The sequence below is a fragment of the Crocodylus porosus genome, unplaced genomic scaffold (assembly GCF_001723895.1).
Source record: "Crocodylus porosus isolate Cpor-Errol unplaced genomic scaffold, CroPor_comp1, whole genome shotgun sequence".
NCBI classification, from domain to species: domain Eukaryota; kingdom Metazoa; phylum Chordata; order Crocodylia; family Crocodylidae; genus Crocodylus; species Crocodylus porosus.
The window spans coordinates 4,100,342-4,106,915 of NW_017728947.1; the positions used below are offsets into that span (position 1 = coordinate 4,100,342).

At 45.5% G+C, this 6,574-nt stretch overlaps 1 protein-coding gene across 2 annotated transcripts in view; it reads right to left on the reverse strand.

The window, feature by feature from the left end:
- The window catches only part of DUSP8 (dual specificity phosphatase 8), a 78,581-nt gene extending 73,773 nt beyond the window's left edge, over window positions 1–4,808 (reverse strand). For both annotated transcript variants that reach the window (XM_019552008.1, XM_019552009.1), the window contains exon 1: window positions 4,444–4,808. The gene's annotated coding sequence lies outside the window, so the exon portion shown is untranslated. The remainder of the gene's footprint in view (window positions 1–4,443) is intronic.
- Window positions 4,809–6,574: the final 1,766 nt, after the last annotated feature.

The window sequence follows — 6,574 nt, forward strand, 5'->3', positions numbered from 1 at the left end:
AAAAAAAAAAAAAATCAATCAAATAGCTCTGCTTGAACAACTCCCAAAAATATTATCTACACAGGGCATTATTCCACTGTAGCTATTGGAGAATGGCTTATTTTGCTATAGACAGGCCAGTATGTTTCCTTGTGTGTACAAACCTTTAGATCCAACTGCTGTCCCTACCACCTACGTGAGACATGTGGGGTTGAGAACCAGACAATCCTCCTGGGAAATGCTGCTGCCAGACTATTTTTCTTCCCCATGACGTAAAATTTCTATAGGCAGCTCTTGGAGTAGGAAGCAGTCAAGTACTGCTTTCCTGTCCAGGACCCTATACTGAATACAAAAATTGGTGACAAAATGGTATGCCACAGTCAGTGGCTCAGGACCTGCCCCTCTATCTTTATAATGGCTTTGCCAGCCAGGTTCAAAGAAACAACAACAATAAAAAAAAGAGGGCAAAAAACCCCACAGTGTTTCAATAGCATCGAAAACTGGCTCAAACGAGCATCACATGGAAAAAAACAAAGCCATTTTACAAGCATGCTCAGAACGATGTTCTGTCTCAGCATCCTTAAGCACAATGAAATGCATCATTTCGGGGCACTATGCTGTTACAATGAAAAGAGTGCATCACTGGAAGGTCTGGCCTGCATACATGGAGCTGCTCTATGTTACACAATCCTATCTCTGCCCACCCAGCAAGAACTAGCTGTGCTAGGACAGAGACAGACTTATTTTAATATCGCACAGTGTCTAGGCAGAGCTAGTTTTGCAATATTGGCACTCCCTACATCAAGTTTAAAGCCACGTTCATACATACCATGTTCTTCCCAGGCAAGCCTGAGAAAATTGCTAGTGAAGAGCTAATTCAGCTTCTTATCAGATGAATTCTTCTGGCCCATTAGCCTCCCTTCCCCACCTCCAAGCCAGCCCTTGATTATGTCAGGCATCTCTACTCATTTTGCATCAAGCATGACAGGTGTATCCTAAGAGAAGACATTCAAGGCTGGAAAAACAGGTTTGGGAACCTCACAGGCGTAAGGGTGCAAAAAGCAATTTCAAGCAGTGTGTTATTTTCCCCCAAAGAACCCCAATGCTGAAGTCACTGTAAAGCTGGAAGAGACATTGCATTCTGCATCTGTACAGCCACAAAGAGCTCGGGTGCATTAGTCAGAGCCCCCAGTTTTTCAGATTCTTGCTATTATTGCCTTTCCTTTAACTGCTGTTATCCAATTCACAGGCTGGGATAAAAAGATCTACACATTCTCTAGCCTATTTTAACCTTCCTTCTGTCTCCCTGTCATTATTTACAAGCTTCCCTCCTCATTCTCTGTAGGATACAGTTTCCAATAGCTGTCCAAATACCACAGGGGTAGGTACTTTTTCAGCAGATGTCATAAATCAAAGGTGTTGAAAGTGCCCATGCAACTGCCTTCCCCCGGTTTCATTCAACATTATTCTGAGCATGCATCTGCTTCTGGAGCCCAACTGCAGAGGAGCTATGCTGATTTATACTAGCTGAGAAACTGGCCATTGGTTTTTAAGAACAGCCTTACAAAATAGGAAGGCACCATCTAGATTAGAACACATCCCATATGCTTCCATGCTAAAGCTGCATCTGTTCAGAGGGATGGGGATGGGGATGGGGATGCAAGAACTCCTTTCTACTCACCCCTAGAGAAAACTTTGTCAGTCTGAGGCAAGGAGGAGGAGTTCAGCCTCCCAGTCTTTCTTTTAAATGTAAGACTCTCCAGTCTGCCAAAGAAGTAGGCTGGTGATAACGGATATATTGATGACTAAGAAGTCTCACCCTAACCTCTATTGTATTTTGCTATCAGCAACTGTGTTGCCTCTAAACGTAAATTGTAAATCCTCCAAATCAAGCACCAGGCCCAATTTGTCTGCAAGGTGCCTACCACCCAGCAAAGCGTACTAGTCAAACAAATGCTGAGGGCTATATTTTCCACACTGTACTCAGCACCAGCACCTCCCACTGCCATTTCTAAACAGGGCCACGCATTCAGGTACCTAAGCTCTTGTCTAAAATGGGATTTAAAGGTGATGTTAGATGGACTTTGCTTGGCCTATTAACCCTAGTCAAGGCAAAACAATACAAGGCCAGGAAGTCTCAAAATCCCTCATGGTGAATTGCAGGGTAGGAAAGTAGGGGGGAATCTTGCAACAAACTCACATTCACCAGTACATTAGCTATTTTGTGTTAATTCCCACCTGCTTGCCCAACAGAAAGTAATTGGACAATACCAAGTGCAAACAAAAAACATACATCAGTGGAGGCTGATAAACTCAGTTCAGGAGTGACCTCATCGGTTATTCAATGCAAAAAAAAACTCCTATCAAATGGCCAATCAAGACCTTCCTGGTTACCTACCAAGGGCTTCACTGATCTACAGCAGTGCTAGGCATAGGTTTAAAGGCCTTTACCCCAGGGATACTCATCTGCAGCAGTTGCTCAATCTTTTTAGACTCAAGGCACCCTTCAGAAAATACCAGTTCTTAGTTCTCACTTGGTTTTTGACCATGGAAAAATAAGAGAGAAATTTTAGTTTAAAAAAAAAAAAAAAAAAAAAAAAAAAAAAAAAAATCAGAAAGACCCCAGCAGGTCACAATGTTTTTAACACAATTAATTCTTATTTGCTTTCTCTCCTTTTAGCTTGTCAGTCATGCTTGCACACCTGACAGCAGACTATCGCATTGCGTGTCACCCTTGAAAGGATATCAAGGCACCCTAGGGTGCCACGGCATCTTGGCTGAGAGTTATTGATCTACAGTGCAGAGTTGATACAACTGGAGGGGATTGAGCAGCCTTTAGCACCAGATTCTTCACAACTGCAAGCTAGTTGGGATAGGGACTAGGTCCTGGTTGTGAGCTAGTACACTGCCTGCCACAAGGTGCTCTGATGCCAGCCAAGGAGCCTTTTGGCACCACTGCAGTCCAGATCTAATAGACAACCATTCTGATCTGTGCTCAGCAAATCCAAACAACCTTAACAGAGAGCAGTGACTGTACCACCTCCTTCCTTATAAACAAAACCACAAATTACAGCCCTGTGTGTACAGCTTGCCTAATGTGAGCTTAAGGACTGACGTCAGCTTTTGATACTGCCAAGGAATTTAATTATTGGGGATGGAAGAGGAGTGCTTTATTTATTGATCAATAAAGGAAAACCCAGGCATCTTCAAGCCAATATGCTCTCCTGGCCCTTTCTGGCATCAGAGATGAATCAGGGCACAAAAGGCAGAACAATTGTTGCAAGAGCACTGGTGCTTTTGATTAATTGCTCCATGCTTTCTTTACACCTTACTGCAAGAGGAGGGAAATCATTAGGAGTAGGATGCTCGACTCAGGGATCACTTACAGCTCCCTTCAAGCCATAGCAAGGAAACACTGCATGGAAACCCCTGCTGCTGCACACATGCCCTTTTCCTGGGGTTTGTTTAAATGCCAAGGACATAGGGTGATACTTCAAGCTCCATCATCAGGAAGCCACAGAGCTGTTAACACCAACCACTCAAATCCTAAACCTTAGCTTAGGAGAGAGAAGAGCTCTGCTAAACCTTATGTCTGGTGGGAAACCAGGTATTTTTAAGATCTAGATCCCACAGTGCAAGAACATTTATCCATCACTCCCCTTATACTACTCCCCCCACCCCACACCATTCCCTTCCCATGTTATTCACTCCCCATATAAATCAAGCAGGTTTGTTTCTGAACTCCCATCTAAATAAGCAGAATTTAGGAAGCATGCAATTCCCTGTCAGCAGCTCTCCACTGCAATATAGTCTACTGCAGAGCTTTGCTTTTTTTTTTTTTTTTTTTTTGGTGCAAAAGGAATTGATGCCTTAAATCCCATTCCAAATATCCCAGTTTTGAAAGCATCTCCAAGAGGTAGGCATGACACAGATCAAACACACTCAAAATGTATTTATAGATATCGATCTCTACATATATACATATTTATCTATATCTAGAAAGATATACAAATACGTAGATCTATATAGATAGACGGCTAGACCAGCTCTCACTCCAAATATTCCCTGCAAGACCCGCATTGTAATCACAAATTTGTGCGCCAGTCACTGCATCTTCATGATCAGGAACATTATACATGCCGTGCACCCAGGACAGATGCCCATGACAGCTATGGCTAGTGACCTATTCTTATAGGACCCATGGGTTCATATCCGGATAGTTAAGCAGATAGAACATGCATACGCTATTATACATAGTCCACCATGTACATGCACATGCATATATAATGGGGTCAGGAGTAGGAAGTAAACATCTCTGTGTAAAGACACATACATATTAAAACCTTCTTTCCCATTCCAACCTCCACTGCTCTCCTGCAGAAACCCACAGGATCACTCAAACATTAAGCATGATTAAAAGTCCTAGGCCCCCTTCTCTTCCCATACAACATTTCAAATACTTACCCTCCTGCACTTCCTCTGCAGCCGGGGAAGGAGAGGAGGGAATCAGAGCTCCTGAAATTCTCTAGCTGATTGCAAATTTCTACACATTCGCCGGGATAATTAAGCACAACTGCAAGATGATCAAATGAGGAGCCCTGCAAAGGCTGGTGCAAGTGCTGATGATGCAGGTTCTAGCCTCTTGCAGACACACGCATGCACTCCCACTGAAAGGTAATCATCATGCTAGCCCAGCAGCCAAGGGGCAGGCATGTCCCTGCATAGGGGTGGGGGGGTGGATGGCAAAGATAAGCATTAACAGGGCTGAAGGGATCCAGGAAGACAGAAGGTTGCACTTTAGAACTAAAAATGAACTGAGGATGAGGTCATGCCTTGAAAAAAAAGCACCTGACGTCACCCCCAGCCAATCAGAGAGGGAGGCTCAGGGGCAGGGTGACGTCAGCCTCTGATCCTGGGGCTTTGGGTGCAGATTAAAAGGGAGACAGGCAGGCAGAGCTGCAGCTTAAAAGGGGCAATGGCCTAGTTTTTTCTTGTGTTCATTCCCTCCCTGGTTGCAAGCTCTTAAAAGGGAAATGCACTGTCTTGCCATCTGCCCAAGGAGATGGGAGGGTGGGTGCAGGGAGCTGGAGGCAGCAATGCAAAAAAGCAAGCCACTGGTGTGCAGTCAGTTTGGCATTTATCACTGGGGGGGGGGGTTGGAAAGGGGAGCATGTTTCGTCAGCATGTAGATATGCCTGGTTGCCTGTAGAGAGGAACTGGGAAGTATTTACCAGTGCTTCCAAGGGAGGGGAAGGCTTTCACCCCTCCACAGAAGGTGCAGTAGGTTCACATTTGCAATTGCATCTCCTTTTGGATGGATCGGTCCAGTGACCTCTTAGAGGATTTTATGCTTTTAAAAAAAAAAAAAAGAAAGAAAACTAGATAACACAGCCTCAGAGCCCTGCTGTTTGCAGGCAGGCAGGAACTCTGATTTGCTCGGCTCAGCTGAGGATGCTCTGGATGGAAAGGAAAGACCACAGTGTTTATAAAAAGCCCATGAGGATGGGGAGCTAAGGAAAGAGAGAAGGTGAAGAGGGAGACCCTGGTTCCTTACTGGGAAACATAATGCAGAAGCAAGATTTTCCAGCTCATTGTGTGACAAATGCCCAGGCATTTGCCTCCTGGAGCTCCTGTGAAACAAAGACCCTATCATTTCTTTCTTTCTTTTTTTTTTTTTTTTGAAAGGAGAGACAGGTTCCCCTGTTTTATTTCTCTTGCGGCTGTTCCCAGCAGGGCCGGCAGTGCCTTTTTCTCCTTGGCATTTATTTTTATTGCCCGCTAAACAGATCAGCCACACGCAGTAGGGAACTGCACGGTTTCTCTCAGCTGGTGGTGCAAGCTGGAGGGGCAGAGCTTGCTAACAAGCTTGCAGAGAGCTTACTAACCTGGAAAGCTCCCTTCACTCCACTTACCCCTGCATCACACCCCTGCCAGGGCTCAGTCTTGGATTCATTCAAAGTGTGGTGCTAAAAAACAAGAAGAATGAGGTGTTAACTCCCCTTCTCTTCTTTTAAAGTCCTTATTTTCACATACACACCCTACCCCACAGATTGCAGAAGCTTTGGATCAGGTCCCTCGAGCATCTGCCTTCTACCACCTTCCTCCAAGAATGGACAAAGGAAGAGGTGTGGGGTGAAATGAGAACCCAGCCTTCATTCAATACAAAGTCTCCCCACCCTGCCCAGCTGTTGCTTGGCTTTCTCCTCTTGTTTAACCTGCCCCCCCCACACAAACTGTGGGTCCTGCTGGGACCAAGGCAGCCTGCAACGTTCACTCACATCTTCATTACTGGTTTTTTCTTCAACCCTTGCCCCCAGAGCGTTCTCTGTGCCCCTGAGAAATCCCATGGGCTCCCCCCACCCCGCCCCTTTAACACCATCTAACCCTCAGAGCCTCATGCAGCAACCCAGCAACCGCCTCCCTCCATCTGGCCAGAGACAACTGGACAAAAGTCCTTCCTTAGCTCATCAGCACTGCTGCTGTGACTTAATCAGCTTTGAATCATGCAAGGCTCTCTTCCCCCCACCCCCCAACAAAAGGGCCGGAGGGTGCTGCCTTCTGGCAGCTGGCCCATAAGGCAAGAGCCCTCCTGCAC